Raw genomic sequence first — 15,892 nt, 5'->3', positions numbered from 1 at the left:
GGGCGATGCGGACGGTGCGGGCGGGTCACGGGGCGATGCGGACGGTGCGGGCGGGTCACGGGGCGATGCGGAAGGTGCGGGCGGGTCACAGGGCGATGTGGGCGGGTCACGGGGTGATGCGGGCGGTGCGGGCGGGTCACGGGGCGATGCGGACGGTGCGGGCGGGTCACGGGGCGATGCGGGCGGGTCACGGGGTGATGCGGGCGGTGCGGGCGGGTCACGGGGCGATGCGGACGGTGCGGGCGGGTCACGGGGCGGTGCGGGCGGGTCACGGGGTGATGCGGGCGGTGCGGGCGGGTCACGGGGCGATGCGGAAGGTGCGGGCGGGTCACGGGGCGATGTGTGCGGGTCACGGGGCGATGCGGAAGGTGCGGGCGGGTCACGGGCTGATGCAGCCAGGCCGCGGCGCGGGGCGCACGGGTCACGGGGCGGAGCTCGGTCCCGGCTCACATCCGGGCAACGCGCGGCGGGCGCGGACGTGGAGCGCGCGGGCGGGGCGGCGGCGCGCGGGGGCGGTGGCGCAGCCAATCAGCGCCGCGCTCCCATCGGTGCAAACAGGAGCACAATGGAGCGAGCGGCGGGCGCGCTGCAGCCAAGCTTGGCGCGAGCGGCGCGCGGCTGACGGGCCGGCCCGCCAATGAGCAGAGGCGCAGGGCTCCAGGCAGCCAATGGGCGCGCCGCGGGGGCGGGCCCGGGTGAGGTTAGGGTGTCCTTGCAGGGTGCTGGGCTAAACTTCACCAAATAAAAGCTGTTTGTGTTGGGGCGGCTGCGGAGCCATTTTGGGTAAGTTCTGCCCCGAACTTTGAGTTCACCCGCCCGGTGGGTCCGGGGCGGCAGCGGGACCGCGCCGGAGCGGCGCTATGAATGAACGCGGCGGCGGCGGCGGCGGTGCGGGCCGCGGGGCGGGCGGGGGCCGAGGCGGCCGCCGGCCCTGTCATGGCTCCGGCCGCGGGGAGGGGCGGCGGCGCCCCTGGGTCCCTCCGCACCGCCCTCCCCCGCCCCCCAGGCCGCGGCAGCGCGGCGGGGGACCGGGGCCCGTTTCTCCGCCCCTGCCGTTCGCCCCCGACTGGGCCTCGCCGGCGCCAGGCCGGTAGCGTGGGGCCGGGCGCCCCCGGCAGCGGGTCCCGCGGCGTGCGGGGCCGGAGGCGGGGCGGGCTCCCCACGCCGCTACGCGGAGGCTCCTCCCGGCCGGGGAGGGAGAAGCGAAGCCCCCCCGGGTGCGGGGTGCTGGAGCCCGCCCGCGGGGCGCAGTTTCCCCCTGACATCTCGGCTGCGGTGCTCAAGAAGATCAATAATTAAGTCTTTAAACTTGGCGGTCACGGGGAAGCGGCTCCCTCTGCGCGCTGGAGGCCCTGGAGCGCGGGCTGCCTGCTGCCCAGCCCCGCCGAGCCAGGGCGCTGGGGGGATGCGGTGGAAGGGCCGCTCCCGCCGCCCCGGGCCGCGGGCTCGTCCCTGTCACCGTGATTCCGTCCCGCTGCGCGCGGAGCAGATGCGGATCAGTTGTGACACCGCAGCCATGTCACCACAGAGGCATCGCAGTTACGGCGGAGCCCTGTYTAGCCGCAGTCATCGCCCCTGCTGCGTGGCGGTGGTTGCGCCGTGGGGTTCCCCTGTGCTCGCCAGTGGCGTTCACTGGCGATGGAGGTAGATTTTAGCCTCGATCAATGAGGTTTGTAGGATGAACGCTGTGAGAGACACGCACGCAAACAATACGGGAGGAGGAAGCGAAATCGTCAGCTCGGGTTCTTCCTGCGGGGGTGCACCCGCCCGAGAGCGAGTCCCACTGGTTATTGATTTGCCTGCTGACAACTCCACTGAACTCGCAGTGAAGTCGGGCACCGCGGGAGCCAGGCAGGCTGCCTCAGCATCACTCAGCAGACTCACGCAGAGCTGGTTCTGCCTGGTCTGTTGCTGGTCTTTGATGTGGTAGAGTTTTTGGTAATTTTGCTATGAAAAATGCTTGTGTTTCTTCAGGGAGTCGGGATGCTTTTAGCCAAAAGTCCAGTTGTTTTTGTTGTTGTTTTTTTTTTTGTTTTGTTTTTTTTTTCCTTCTGCTCAGGAAATGCAGCAAATGCTGTTGGGGTTGGAGAGTGAGGGGAGACTGATGGAGATGATTGGCTGTGCTTGTGCAGTATCCTGTGGGTCAGGGCWGAAGCCTCCAGCACCCCTCGGCTGGCACTGGTCTCCCTGGCACGGGGCTCCTGGGGGGCTGATAGATGCAGTTGTGTTGTTAGATGTATATACCTGACCCCTTAATTTGCAGAGTATCTTTGTAACTGCTGTGGAGTYAGTTGGATCAGAAATGTTGCTGGAAGAGTGGAAGTACTGAGCTTTCAGGGAGCTTTTTCTTTGCTATGAAGTGTTGCTGTTGCTTTTGGGCCCTATTCAGGTGATGGTATGGGAATAAGTGCTGTCTTGCCTCTCCTCACCCCTTGTTTATTTGGTTCATGCAGGAGTTCTGCTTTGCTCCTTTGCAGAGAAATTGTAGTTTGGATCAAGATCTTGAAGTATGAAGCAATAGCAGCATATTTTGCTCTGGGAATAAATTCTTCCTGGAGTAAATATGTTCTTTCTCTCCCAAGGCTTTTGGCCTTGAGCTGGGTTGGTTTTGGTTTAGGGCTGACCCTGGGTTCCTTTCCTGAAAACTGATTTCTCTTCCACTACAAAATGTAATGTTGTCTGTTTGTCTTTGGAAATGCTAATTCAGCCCATATCTCTGAATTGGTACAGCTGCCTGGACTTGCAGGTCCTTCAGAAGTGCTGTACATGATGCTGCACTGCCTTCACTGCAGAGATGGGCAGTGTGACAGCAGCTGGGTGAAGTTCATTSAATGTTTCCTCTCAAGTACTTCAAGCTGAAAAACACGGTAACTAGGAGAGCTGGATCTTATCACWAAGTATGTGTGTGCCTTGTGCAGCAGAACTGAAAGTACATGTTTTTATCCTTCAAATAAAAGCTGAAGTCGAGGAGAGAACTTGGAGAATGACTGATCGTGGTTTGTTTGTACTTCGATGAAGTTTGAAGCCCACTCTGCAGTCATGGCTGCTTGTTCCTGCCTGTTGTCTCACTCTGCAGCAGAAATGTCAGCTGYCTTGTCCCTGAAGAAGCAGCTGCAGCCCCTTGCTGCTGGCCCGTGTGGGTACCTTGTGTGAATCTGATACTAAGGCAGCTCTTGCAATGTTTATCCATACTGCAGCTGTGAATAATGCACATCTCTCATGGAAGGTGCTGTCAKGGACCTCGTTACCATGTTCTGAGTGCTGTTGTCTGGTTTGGTAGCATATGCCTTTTTAATGGCTTGAGTTTAAGTCTTCCACTGTTGTCCTGCGTGGTAGCCTTAGGGGACCATGTTACTCGACTTTGAGTAGCTGGCTCTGGGTGTTCCAATGTTAGACCCAGGGGTCTTTATGGAGTCAGTTGATTTCTTGTGGCTTGGTTGAGGAGGCTCTCACAGGAATGTCTAGTTTTCCTGACTGCTTTCTACTGTATTTTTTCAATAAGAAGCAAATCTCTGCCTCCGTCTCCCCCCAGAAAGTGTAATCTCAGTAATTTTTAAGATTTAGTCTTCATTGAGTGATCTCTAATATTTTATCAAGAGTTTCTACAAACACATAAACTTCTACAGGTGGATAATATAGAGAGTTTCACTGTMGTGTTTTGTGTTATTTCAAGAGGGCTTTGTACAAGCACGTGAACTTGTTTTTGTGCGATGGACGACTTCGTGAGACTTGTTTTTTGAGAGGCTGCCAGAGCAGGCCTTTGTGTTTTGCTGTGGTGTCCTGGCTTGTCTGGGCTTTGTGCAGATAAGAGCTGATATTGTCCTCATCAGTGCGCAGGAGAAGCTTGCCCTCAGTAAAGGGGAAGAGCTCATTGGCCTTGTGCAGRGAGTGAGCCGTTGCTGTAGGAATGCAGACTTCCTGTGTTGGGTCTGGAAAGCAGGCATGCATGGGGAGGCTGTTCTGAGATTGTCTTAGAGACATTGTCAAGCTCAGTAGTTGGATGTCTCACTGGGTCTTGGGGCCCAGTTTGTTTCATTGCTCCTGCAGGTAGCTGTGAATGCATTTCTCCTTGCTCRTCCCCAGTTTCCTGCTTGGGACAGTGGAGTCAGCCTCTGGTATTGGTGGTCCTTCCCTGGTTTGTGAAAGCAGAGGCAGAGCGGTTGCTGGAGGCCAACAAGCGCTGTCAAGGAGAGAGAAGATGGCCTGGGTGAAGGGTCTGTGTGCAGTGCAGCAGCAATTTTTGCTGCATGCAGAATGTTAGTGACAGCGTGCAGAGTTTGTGTGGTGGATTCTCAGCACCCTAAAAACCTGTGAAAACAGGGTTACCCTTGACTGTGGGAGAGGTGCCAGTGTCAATTCCTGTGTTGCCAGGCGTAGTGGTGGTGGAACCAAAATCCTCTGAGGAAGTGCTGGGCCCCGCGCRGCACAGTGCTGTGAGTGCCACACTAGGCAGTGCCTGTCCCAGCTTCCAGTGATCATCTGCTGCCAGACCCCGGTGGAATAACGGAGCTGGGGAAAGCTAACCAACCTGGCAGCAAAAGGGGAGAAATGTGCTTCTGTGGGTGTCAGCTTGTGACACAAGGAGACTGTGATTTTGTTTCTAGTATCTCAGGCTGGTGCAATATGTTTTCCGTGTGATAGGACAATGCCTTCAACTTTCCCTTATATGGGAAAATCTGGGATGCAGCTGAGCAATCYGCCAATATGTGGCTAATAATTTTTAGCATAGCTATGTATGTGTCCAGTCAGCCTAAGWATTAGGGTATACCTGGGACATTGTGTCTGGGCTTTAATATTTGAGGCTGRTCCTGGCAGATATCTGGGGAAAGGTTATGACTGTGCACTAGGGAATGCTTAAGTGCCATTGGCTCTTTTGGAAGTCAGTTAAAAGCTGGGAGAGTTTGTGCCTGAGTGTAGAACTCCTGCCCTGTGCTGCCCTTGGGCCCAGTGCTTTGGTGCTGGGTGTGTTTGCACCAGGTGGGGGTCAGGGGAGCTTTTGTCCKATCCTTTGTGTGAGGACCTTCTCCCTAAGGAGGAAACAATGCCCTGAGGTTAAGGGGTGCATGCTGTTTCTGTACTGCAGCCTGTTGTCTCTACGGCATTCTCAGCCTGTGGAGTATAAATCTTGCTCTAACAGGAGCAAAACACTCTTTTTCAGTCCAGAAAAGAAAATGAGAAGCGTGGGAACCAAGTTCTAGTCCCTCTTTGTTTTTCGTGTGGGCGCTGGAAATGTGCTTGCAGAGGCACATTGGGTACGGTTCAAGGAGTGCGGGTGTTACTGTGATGGTGAGATGTTGGCTTGGCTGTGGGGTGCCCATCATATTTTCCAGCCCTAGTTTTCCTTTGAGGGATGCTGCTTCATGATATTATGAACGTCTGTCCTCTGAAGTACAGCATGCTTTATACAGGATTGCCTTTTCCCAAACTTTATGCTGGTTGTTTTGGGGTGGTTTGTTTTAATGTGGTGTTAGGGATTTTTTTTTTTATTTTGTTTTTCCTGGTGAGATTAAGTTTAGATCTCTTCTGGTGAAGCTTTCTGACATTTGTCTGGCTCTCTCTGCCTTTTGGTTCGGTTGTGATGGGAAGTCCAGGTTGAAATGCAGGCAATTCATTGCTTCCATTTGGGGTGACAGTGCTGAAAGCAGGTAAAAGTTATGCTCGTCAGTGTCAATTTACAGAGTATTTCCTAAATGTTTCTGTAAAAGTGTGGGATCTGCGGAGGCCTGCTTTGCATTAGAGGAGAAGGACGCAATATCAGGGATCAGGTTGGTGTTACTCTAGCCCCTGAGCTAGCTGCATGCCCCTGCCTGTTATTGTAGGGGAAGGACAGGTAAGCAGTGGATGGGCAAAGATGTTTTATTCACTATCCAGTGTGGTCCTAAATGATGTGTTTGAGTTACAGCTTGGGAGCTCTGGAGCAGGAAAATAGGTGGGAAGGATATGAGCATGTGTGGGGGCCCTCAGCCAAAAGCCTGTGTGAGGGCCTGGTGGGGAAGGCTGGTGGAGGGGGGACTGTGCCCCCGTGTCCCTGTGGCTGGCAGGCAGCAGGCCGCTGAGAAGAAAGAACTTACTGCCCTTAGCGTTAAAACCCCCTGGGATGTAAGACCTCCACTTCTTCCTTCAGGAGATACCTCATTTGCATTTCTTAGAAGGCAGAAGCAGGACTGGCTAATTTAGGGACTGCTTTAGCCACCAGGCCCTCCCTGTTAGCAACCACTGCTTGGAGTTGTGCTTCCTCTGTCTTGCACTGGAAATAAGTGTTTGTTTTGTGGACATAATTTCGTTTTGCAGTTCAGCTTACACTGTATGGCTGCCTTGGAAGGTGAATTCCAGCATTAGCGATTAGCTACATGCAAGAATGAGGGTGCCGCCAAGTTACAGGGAACTTCCACTTCTTTGACATATAGGTAGGTGAAGTATTGGTTCTTTAAGAAACATTAATGCCTTGTTATATATGTGCATTGGAGCAGAATTAAATTTAGTCCTAGATACAAGAATAAACATTAGTGCTTTGCTATAGACGTGCTGTGAAAGCTGCTATTTTTGTGTGAGCCACTGCTTTGAGTTCTCTAGGTCTTGTGCACAGAACACTTTTAACCCTCAATCCTTCATCTGTTTTGGTTGAACTTAGACTATACTTCAGATAAAATAAAGTTTAAGTGTTTGGTGTCTGTTAATTGAGGMTCAGAGAAGAGCCATTTTTGATGACTTCTTTAAGTGCCTGGTGCATCCTTGCTGTACCCTTTGCTTGCTTAGCATGGGAAGGAGTGCAGTGGGGTGTGGGAATGCACAGCCCATTGCTCTTATTTGTATGCTTCTCTGCTTGTTGCTTTAGGGCAAGCAAAGCCCTGTTTCGCAGTGATCTTTCTCAGTCCCCATAGGGTGCCCCTCACCAGAGTATCTGAGCCTTTCCCGGCATGCACTTTGGTGCATACATAAAAGCAGGTTTCTCTCCTCCACCGCAGACAGCAGAGACTGTGCTCTGTTTGTTTGCTGTGCAGTGATGTTGTGGGGAGGCTGGCTGAAGCAAGGCTTAAGCTTACTGTGAAGGTGCTGAGRTTTGTGGTTAATCTGATTTCTTCAGAGAAGTGGTTGCATATTTGTGGGCCAGTCATGGTGAGTGCTCCACCTCCTTGCTCTGGAGGGTGAGAGTTTCTGTTAGACGATAAAGTTGCTGATTTAGACTTAGACCAGTCCCACATTGTGCTTTGAGTGTGAGGACCAGGGTCCTGAATCCCAAAGGCAAAAGGAGTGTGTCACAGTGGGCACAGACCCTTCAAAGCTTTGGTAGTTGTAATTTCAAGGAGAGTGACCTTTTCAAGGGCCCTGTAGTGAGGTGTGACTGCAGGTTGTAGGACCTGTGTGTTTGAATAGGTACAGCTGTGCCTGCATCTGATGGGATGCTCTGTGTGGAAACTGCTATCTGGTTTCTGGAAGAGCTTTSCATTGGTTGCTCTGCTGAGTGGAGCATGGCATTAGGGCTGAGGGCAATGTTCTTAAACCCTTTCCTGGATCCAGCTCTACTTCCTGCTCTTTCTGTCACCCTTAGCTGGAAGAGGGAGACAGACACAGAGCAGAAGTGGATTTCGGGACCTTGTTGCATGCTTGTTGCTGCAGAGATGCCTGCTGAAGAAAGCGTTCAGAATATGAGTGGCTTATCCAAGTACAGAGAGAGAGATGTGGAAACCATGTTGGCTTGGATTTCTGACAGTTATGTGCAGTGAGAGTGGGCTAGGACATGGGTCTGTGGGAGCTGTGCTCTCCTGCTCTGTCCAGGGTTTGCTTACATGGCTTCCATGTTACCACATGTCAGAGGAGACTGATGTCTACAGGCCTGCCAGACAAAAAGGGACAAGAGTCTCTTGGTAGCTTTATGCAGCTGATGCCATGTGCTTGCCCACTGGCTGGCTGACCTCATGATGATGGTTGGCCAGGGGTGTCCAGGGCATCTTCTGTATCTCTGCCCTGAATGAATGCAGCTTGAGTCCAARTGAGACCCACAGCAGCCCTGCCTGTGTGCTCCTGTAAGAGGCTTGGTGAGCTCTGGGGTTCCAGTTCTGTTTGGAAAAAGGGACTCTGCAAAGATGRGACTCTGCAGCCAGTGTTAGTGACAGTGGCTTGGCATCCTCTGGCAGGACACACACCTGCCCATGTGCTCCCTGTCTGTGCAGCTCTGGGGCTGCAGCCTGGCAAGGTTGATGCTCTCTCCATATTCTCTGAGCTGGCCTCTGACTRAAGGGGTTTATAAGCTGAGGCAAGAAGGGGCCACATATGGACCCCTCCATATGTGCTTTTGGTAGTGTGTCTGGGCAGGCCTTTTTGTGCTCCCCATTTAAAAGGGCTACCCATGTGTATTGAAACCYTGCATATAGCTGAGGAGCTGGCATCACTGAACCCCAAGCATTTGYATGTGAGGAATCGGTGAATTTCTCTTTGGCACTGCTTTCAGCCTCCCTTACTTTACTCTTTCTGGGGATTGTATAGAAGACAAATGCAAGGAAACAATGATGATTGAAAAGAATGTCTTATTATAGATGGCATCTGAACTCTGGAGACTGGTCTCTCAAAGTAACTTCCCAGGCCCGGAGAATAGCAGATTTTGTGTTGCTGTTTTGGAGTGAGGTTTGCTAGATTCTGTTAGTATGTACAGGCAGAACAGGTGCTATGAGCTGTGAGACTTGCCCACAGCATACAGTAAACTCTCAGACTGTGGTTATTTGGGATGTTGTCTTCCTGGGTGCTGAGGAACAGCTTGGCTCCCCCAGTACCTGGCCCTGCTGAAGGCAGGGATCTGCCAGTCCACCTTTCTGSCCTGCCCTGGAGTGGATGGTCTGGGTTTGCAGCGCTGGCAGGGCAGGCACAGCCCAWGTGGAGGTGCGGGAGCTCCTCTCCAGCAGGGCAGCATCAATCAAGTGGCCACTGTAAGCTGGTGTTGGAGCTGTCCTGTGCTTGGAGAGCGAGCAGTGTAGTAAAATGTTGTTTTGCMCTTGGAGATCTCTTCTGTGCCCCCCCAGCCTTTGCTGTATGTGAGAGCGCAGACCAAGCTGAGCTTTATCACCTGTTTTTTGAGATCTGTAGGACCAGGATGCAGTRCTGCCTGGCCCAGAGAAGAGCTGCTCACTTATCACATGCTAAAACGTACCTCGGGATCAGCCTTCATTGCCTGTACTCACAAGCTGTGGTCTGAGATGTGGCCATGGTAGGCAAAGCAAGGCTGGCCCTGAGCTTGCTTTATGCACCCATTGCAACTCTGCCACTCATGTAAAGATGAGGCATTTGGCAAAGCATTGGTATCCATCCTCTTGTGAAGCCCTGAAAATGTTTGAAATGCTAACTCTGTTCATGTGGCCCAGCTGTTGGTGAGTTGGCCACACTTCATTCAGCTCCTTGAATGTTTTTCCTAGGGCACATTCCCATGGGCTACTCATTAGATGAAGCAGGAAGTTGGCAGGAGGGCACCGACTCTTCCTTTCACCCTTTTTCTTTGCTGGATTATACCAGGAAGACAATGGGGAATGCCTTAGTCAGCAGATAACTGGAGCAAAAGGGATGTGGGGACATCTGGTGAATGACTGGCTGGGGTAAGAGCAATCCACTGTGGAGATCTGTGGCAGGAGCTTCAGCTGGAGCAGAGTGACAGAAACTCCTGAAGGAATGATTTTCGGCAGGACTGGACACTGCACTGAGGTTTCTATTACTATATTGAGCTGTGGCCAGTGTTGCTGTGCCTTCCCAGCAGGAAATCTGCTCAGGGTGTCTAAGTCTTGAGGTGGGTTRCAAGCGTTTGTTCACCTCAGTGGGCCTGATGTGAACGTTGATTTTTTTTTGTCTGTATTCTACCATTAGAAAATACAGGCACAAAGGGTTGTAATTGCTTCTGAGGAGCTATTTGCAGTGTGGCAAAGCTGTTTTCTGACAAGCTAGAGTTTGCTGAGGAGGGTATTAACAAGAGCAAGAGGGGAAGATCTGTGTTTTCAGGAATGCCATCTCATTTTTTTTGCCATTTGCCTTGGGATGGCATGAGTTTGGTGTTCTTTGAGTTGGCCAGCTGTCAAGGTCTACTGGTTGAGCTGGCTTTTGTACACCCTTCTTACTAATGAAGGTTAAATTATGTGCCTAGTGGCCTCTTTGTGGGGACAGTGACCTTGAGGATGGACTTGGACAGCTAAGTGAATCTCTGAGTGCTTGTGTGTTAGACATAAAAGGCAGCAGGAAAATGTGCAGAGTGCACAGGGTGCTGGTTTCTGCTGGAACCTCTGTATCCCTCCTGGTAGCTGGAGAGCAGCTGGATGTTTTGCCCTGATGCAAGAAGYCTCTGAAGCAGCTGACAGTAACCCCTGTACTCCCTTGAGCCCAGTAATTCATCAGAGGCCTTTTTCTTATGCTGCTGGGAAGTCTGGCTCCTCGTGAGTGCTGCTCCAGGAAGCCAGCAGGAGTTAAGCCCACCATTGTCTCTCTGTTCAAGGGTAACAGCTAGGCACTTCAGGGAAGAAAGCCTGCTTCCAGCACTGAGAGTGTGTCYYCCAAGCTTCTTTGCCCATTTCCATTTAAAATGTAGCTAGATGTAGCACATCTAAAATGTGTTTTCACTCTTACCTGAGGCTTTCCACAGCCTCCTTGGCAGCCCAAGCAAATCTGCCTTGGCATGCAAGACTCTCTGCCTTGTGGAGGAGCAGATTGGGTGGACTACTCCAGGCTAAAAGGAGTTACCCATCAGGCATCTTTTTGGTTGCTAGCAAGCTGGCCATGCCACTGCATTGAGCTGCTGTGAACAGTGAGCTTCTGGTTGCCACAGTCCAAGAGAGGGGCTGTGAGCTGGCTGTGTCTGGCCTGCAGCAGGGTGCAGAGAGATGGAAGAGCCGTGCAGGGTGCTGTGGAAATGACACTTGGCCATAGGTTTTATTGGCTTCTGCAGCTCTCCTGTAGCAGGTAGATAAAGATAATTGTGTTTTTCTTATTTTAAAGTAGGAAATTAGGTGGGAGTCTGGTGGGAGAAGTGGGACGGCTTTATGGCCACTGGCATTCTCTGTTCCCTTGACRCTCCATTCATGTCCTTCCTTGTTGGCTTCTGGTCGGCATGCTGGGGCTGGTGAATAAAGTGGAAGGAAAACATAGCACTGGTGATGGAGAAATGGCTTGTTAAGAAGTGGCGGACAGGGCAGTTAATTTGGTGGTCTGGACTGAATGCCACACTGGAGCATGTTTGTGTTTAATGGATAGCAGAGGTCTGGAAAGTGCCACATCAGTGATGTGCAACAGGTTTTGCTGATGTGGCAGGAGCTTGAGCTGGGAGTGCTCTTGACAGGGCACCTGAGTTGGGCTGGTAGGACAGTGCTCTGCAGGGAGGGTGGACCCCTGTGTGTGCAGGAGTGTTGCACATGTTCTTGCACACCAGTGCACTCTTGCTTCTTGGCACCAAGGGTGGTCAAGTGCCTGCCCCCGCAGGAGCCCAGCCTTCTGGAAGCCAGCTACGAGCCTGGGTGGGCTTGGTCTGTCTTCTTTCTCTCTTCCTTGGGTACACAGGTATTGAACTGTAGGGATTTGGTTTGTTTTTCCTCTGTTTTTTGCCTTGCTGATGTTGAGGATTAAAAGCCACTGCCTGGGGCTTATGAGCAACTGTTTGGATTCAGACTCTTGGCCTGCAGATCAGAAGACAACAGACATAGTAGGCTTGAGAAACCTATCTTGCTCCTGGCAGTTCCTGCATAGCAGGGTAGCAGGATGCTGTGGGAAAGGGCATGCAGCTGATGCTGAGTGCATCTCCGTGATGGGGAAGGAGGTACAGCTGACACTGGGTGAATCCCCACTCTGCAAACAGCCACCTTGCAACTCCTGGTGTGTCCCCTCATTTTAGGCTGTTCATGAAGGTGATGAGGGAAATACATTTTATGGTGAGCTCAGATCTGGTTTCCTGCTCTTTAGCAGCATGCTGACGTGCATCTCTGTGCACGTTGAGTGGCYAGGCATGGCTTTGCATTCATGATGTGCCTTCACTAAACAAACTGAAGGGGTTTTGGCCATCCTGCTGCTTTCTCTTTCCTTGTGCTGTTGGTCCTTGCTCACTGCTGTGCTCGCTGGAGTCTGAGCAAGCCCTCAGTTCTCAGCCTTCTGGCACTGTGGAGCTACTGAAGGTCATTGTGGTTATGGTCTCGGGTTAGGAGCTGCATTTGAAAACCCTCCAAAAAGGAGCTATTGCTGGTTCTGCCACGTGAGCTTGTCATGAGAATCATGAAGTGCAGCTGACTGAAGCTGCATTACCGGGGGCTGTATCCAGCCTGCGTGTGCTCTCTTGCTTGTTGGGTGCCAACAGAGCTCTGTGCACAGGCAATGGCACGAGGCCAAGTGTCTCCCCAGGGTCTATGACGTGGCTGTCATTGTAGGGCTAAGAGCTTGGGAGTAGTGTTGGTGCTGAACAGGCTTTTTGGAGGAGAGTGCTGTGCAGCATCACCATATTCCTTTTCCAAGGGAGCAAATGGCAAGGAGGTTGTGGTCATTTATTGCCTGCCTGTCAGTCTTGTTGCCTGTTCTCCTGTGGGATGGTGGAACTGGGTGCCGTGTGCATTTGGTGACCTTATCAGCAGATCTCTTGGCACCCCTGGCCCCACAGAGAACACAGTTCATTGCCCCCCTCCTTCTTTTTTTAAAGATTAAAATATTTTAAGAACAGAAAATTACTCGCAGTATGGCTGTGACTCCCTTGGGACTGGCTATTGGTGTTGACGTTCTGCGTGCCCTGGACATGTGCACCCACCTGATGCCTGCTTGCTCCCTTACTTTGGGTTATTTGGGCTTCTGTGTACTCTCCTTTTTCCCCTTGCTTCCTTTATCCTGGTGTGTGTGTGTCCTCCTCAGGAGTGTGCCCTCTTCCCACTGGTGCCAAGGAGCAGTGAAGGGAGTGTTATGGCAGCTTTGAAATGAAAACCACTTGGCTGCTCAGTGAAGCCTCTGCAGATGGGATGTTGAGGGAGCCTTGTTTTCCGTTGCTGTGTGAACAGAGCTGGGAAGCTCCTTTTCCACAGCCTCTGTTTGAGAAGGAGAATGTATGCCGTGCTGCCTCGCAGTGAGCTTGCAGGCTCCYCAGCTCCCTGCCGCTCTTCTCTTGCTAAACTACTAGGCTATTTTTAACTTGGAAAAATTACAACCCAAGATTGGCATTCTCTACCCCCAGCGGAGGGCTGGAGGCAGGATGTGGGGGAGGCACTGCAGAGGGCTGGGAATGCGGCTCGCCGCTCCAGCGGGCCSGTTTCCAGGGGCCCGTGCCCCCCGCAGCATTGTGCCTGCCGTGCCCGCTCGCCAGCCTGTGCAGAGGCTGTGCCGCGATGCCGCTTCTCGCTCAGCGCGCCTGCACCTTCAGCCCGGATTCCCATGGCGAAAGCACAGAGCAGCTGCAGACACATAAACAAATCCTGCTGCAGCAGGCTGTAGGGAGAGAGCCGCGCTCTGCCTGCCAGGCTGCTTGCGTGACAGCCTGCAGACGGATAGCTGCTGACGGGGGCTGGGTACCTCCTTCAAAGCGTATCCTGCAGAGATGCTCTCGGGTGATGGAGCGTGCTGTGGAGGAGCARCCAGCCAGCTTGCTGTTCTGCCCACTGGAAGAGGCTTTGCTGGACCATGCAGCCCTCCCTAATTCAACTTGCAGAGAGCTGTCGGGGAGGAGCCAGAGAGAGAAGTGTCTCTTGCGCTGTCATTCTGTTTCACCCCTCCCCTAGGTCTGCCTCTACCGTGTTTTGCAGGCAGTTGTGTTGTCAGTGCGTGTCTCCCCTGCCTGAGTCTCCCTGAGTGACAGGAGCACCTCTCTAAATCCAATGGCAGAGAGATGTTTCTGTGGAGCCTCTTCTTCATGCAGCCCTCAAGCTCCGTGAGTCCCTCTGGATTGCAGCAGACACTCAAGTTTCAAGCTCCAGCAGCTCTGCTRGCTCAGGCATTACCTGTGCAGCCCTGTTTGGGAACAGGGATTGATAAAGTAGCAAGGCTCAAACAGCACCAGAGGATTGCAGAGGTGTCTCTTTGGTGTCTCAGAGAACACTGTTGGTTAAGCCAAGCAAAACAGTTCAGGTTCCACGTTCTTCTCTTGGTCTATCCCAGCCAGACACGTGAGTCCTTTAGTGCTGCTCACCTGCAGTATGRATGCATCAGGTAGGGTGGCTGATGCCTGGGCCATGCTTGGTTGTCCTCAGGTTTGCTGTCTGCACTAACTGCAAAGCTATTGAGGAGGTTCCTCTGATGGGGAGGTGCTGCCAGGGCCTGGGTCTTTCTGCTCCAGCTTGCCTGGGACAGCCTGCCAGATTCCATCAGTGCTGATCTGTCGTCTGCTACTCCATAGCTCTCTTAGTGATTGGGCWGGAGTAGCAAGGAAACACAGCAAACATCTTGGCAAGCAATGGCCAGTCCTTATTTTCTCAGCTGACTTCAGGCAGATGCAGGCACCCTTCCTGACTCCTTTGTGAATGATTTGTGTTTGCTTGTCAAGGCTGGTCCCATACACTCAGCATTCTGATCCCTTTTGGTCTGACATGCTTCGGGCAGTGAGCTGGTATGAGGCTCTCCATGCTGCAAAATGGCAGGAACTGATGCTGTTCCTATGCCTCTGATCTCAAGTCAGGACTCTGGGAGTTCCTACCAGAGCAGCAGTACTGATGCTTCAGCTTTGCAAAGGCCCAATGTGATGCCTGACCCTCATGGAGAAAYGACACAGCTCTTGTCATCTCTGTACAGTAGGGAATGGCTGCTGGCTATTCCCTTTCCTCAAGGCTGTAGGGTTTGTTGTCAGGCACGAGAGACTACTCTGTGTTTGAGCCAAGGGCTACTGCCCCAAAAACAGCAGAGCAGCTCTTGGGCAGCCAGGACTGGAGTAGCACCTCTTTCCCCACTACTCTGCACCTTATATGAGACAGTGGGGTGTCCTCACCACCCCAGGATGATGTGCACACACAAGGGCAGCTGCTGACACTGGCACAGGGATTGGTATGTGTGGTAAAAGACAGACCAGCATCCTTTCCTTGTGAGACAGGCTTCTGAAAGTTCTCATTTGCCCCATTGTCTAGTGCCCTTTGTTGCTGCCTTGTGTCTGGTAGGATTGAGCAGGGCCCTTGTGCTGTGTCTGTGGGAACTGCCTTGTCTCTGTTTGAAACAATGTTTTCAGAGAAAAATGTTACAGGGTAAATGTTTCCTCTGAAGTGAAAAATTTGTAATTTTTCCCACCAATGTGAAATACATGTTTGGGCAAAAGTGAAGAGAAAAATAGTTTATTGACAAAACAAGGTGCCCACAGAACACAGATTAAAAATGAGTAACTGTTGGATATTGAAAACTCTAGGAACTCATGCTGCCCCCTCCCCCCACAGCCGCTCGGCACTTGGTGCAGAGAAAGATGGCATGGCTCATGTCCCAGGATAAAGAAACAAAAGAAAAAGTCCACGTGGCTGCTCAGGCAACAGTGGAAAAAAACCTGGAGGCAGTCCTCTCCTCATSGTGGATGAAACAGCGGGCTCGGTGTGCTTTCCTCTGGCCAGCTTGGCTTCTCTGGAGTCCGGGACAATATGGAACGGTACCCGCTGCTTTTCCCTGCCGGCGCCCGGCTGGTCGGCACTTGCCTCCTGGTTCTCGGATTGCAGCTCCTGCTGATCTGCACMAGAAAATCACAGGAGCTGTAGAAGGAGTGGCAGCCCAGGGAGAGCTGTTTGCCCAAGCTAACAAACCCGAGCTAGCTAAGTGGCATYAATGTAACTGCTGSRYRCAGMGAGCTGAGCTCCCAAAAACCTKCRGCAGCCTGRCAGCCCAGCTTTTAACTGCCCGCTGCCTTCCCAGCCATCCCTGCCCCTTCTTCCAGGTCAGATTTAAAGGCACAGGCGCCTTTTGGGCATACAAGCAGACAGAATAYAGGAAGAGAGTG

General features: G+C 52.6%; 1 protein-coding gene across 9 annotated transcripts in view; it reads left to right on the top strand.

The window, feature by feature from the left end:
- Positions 1 to 564: 564 nt before the first annotated feature.
- Positions 565 to 15,892, top strand: part of CHD6 (chromodomain helicase DNA binding protein 6) — an 89,354-nt gene continuing 74,026 nt past the window's right edge. For 8 of the 9 annotated variants that reach the window (XM_057376649.1, XM_057376654.1, XM_057376648.1 and 5 more), the window contains exon 1: positions 565 to 783. The gene's annotated coding sequence lies outside the window, so the exon portion shown is untranslated. Of the gene's footprint in view, positions 784 to 6,291; positions 6,408 to 15,892 lie in introns of all 9 variants that reach the window. The other variant, XM_057376646.1, reaches the window with a different exon arrangement.

The sequence above is a fragment of the Malurus melanocephalus genome, unplaced genomic scaffold (assembly GCF_030028575.1).
Source record: "Malurus melanocephalus ecotype Western Australia unplaced genomic scaffold, MMel_1.1 scaffold_287, whole genome shotgun sequence".
Classification (NCBI taxonomy): domain Eukaryota; kingdom Metazoa; phylum Chordata; class Aves; order Passeriformes; family Maluridae; genus Malurus; species Malurus melanocephalus.
Note: the sequence above shows the minus strand (reverse complement) of the source record. Positions and strands in the feature narration are given on the sequence as shown.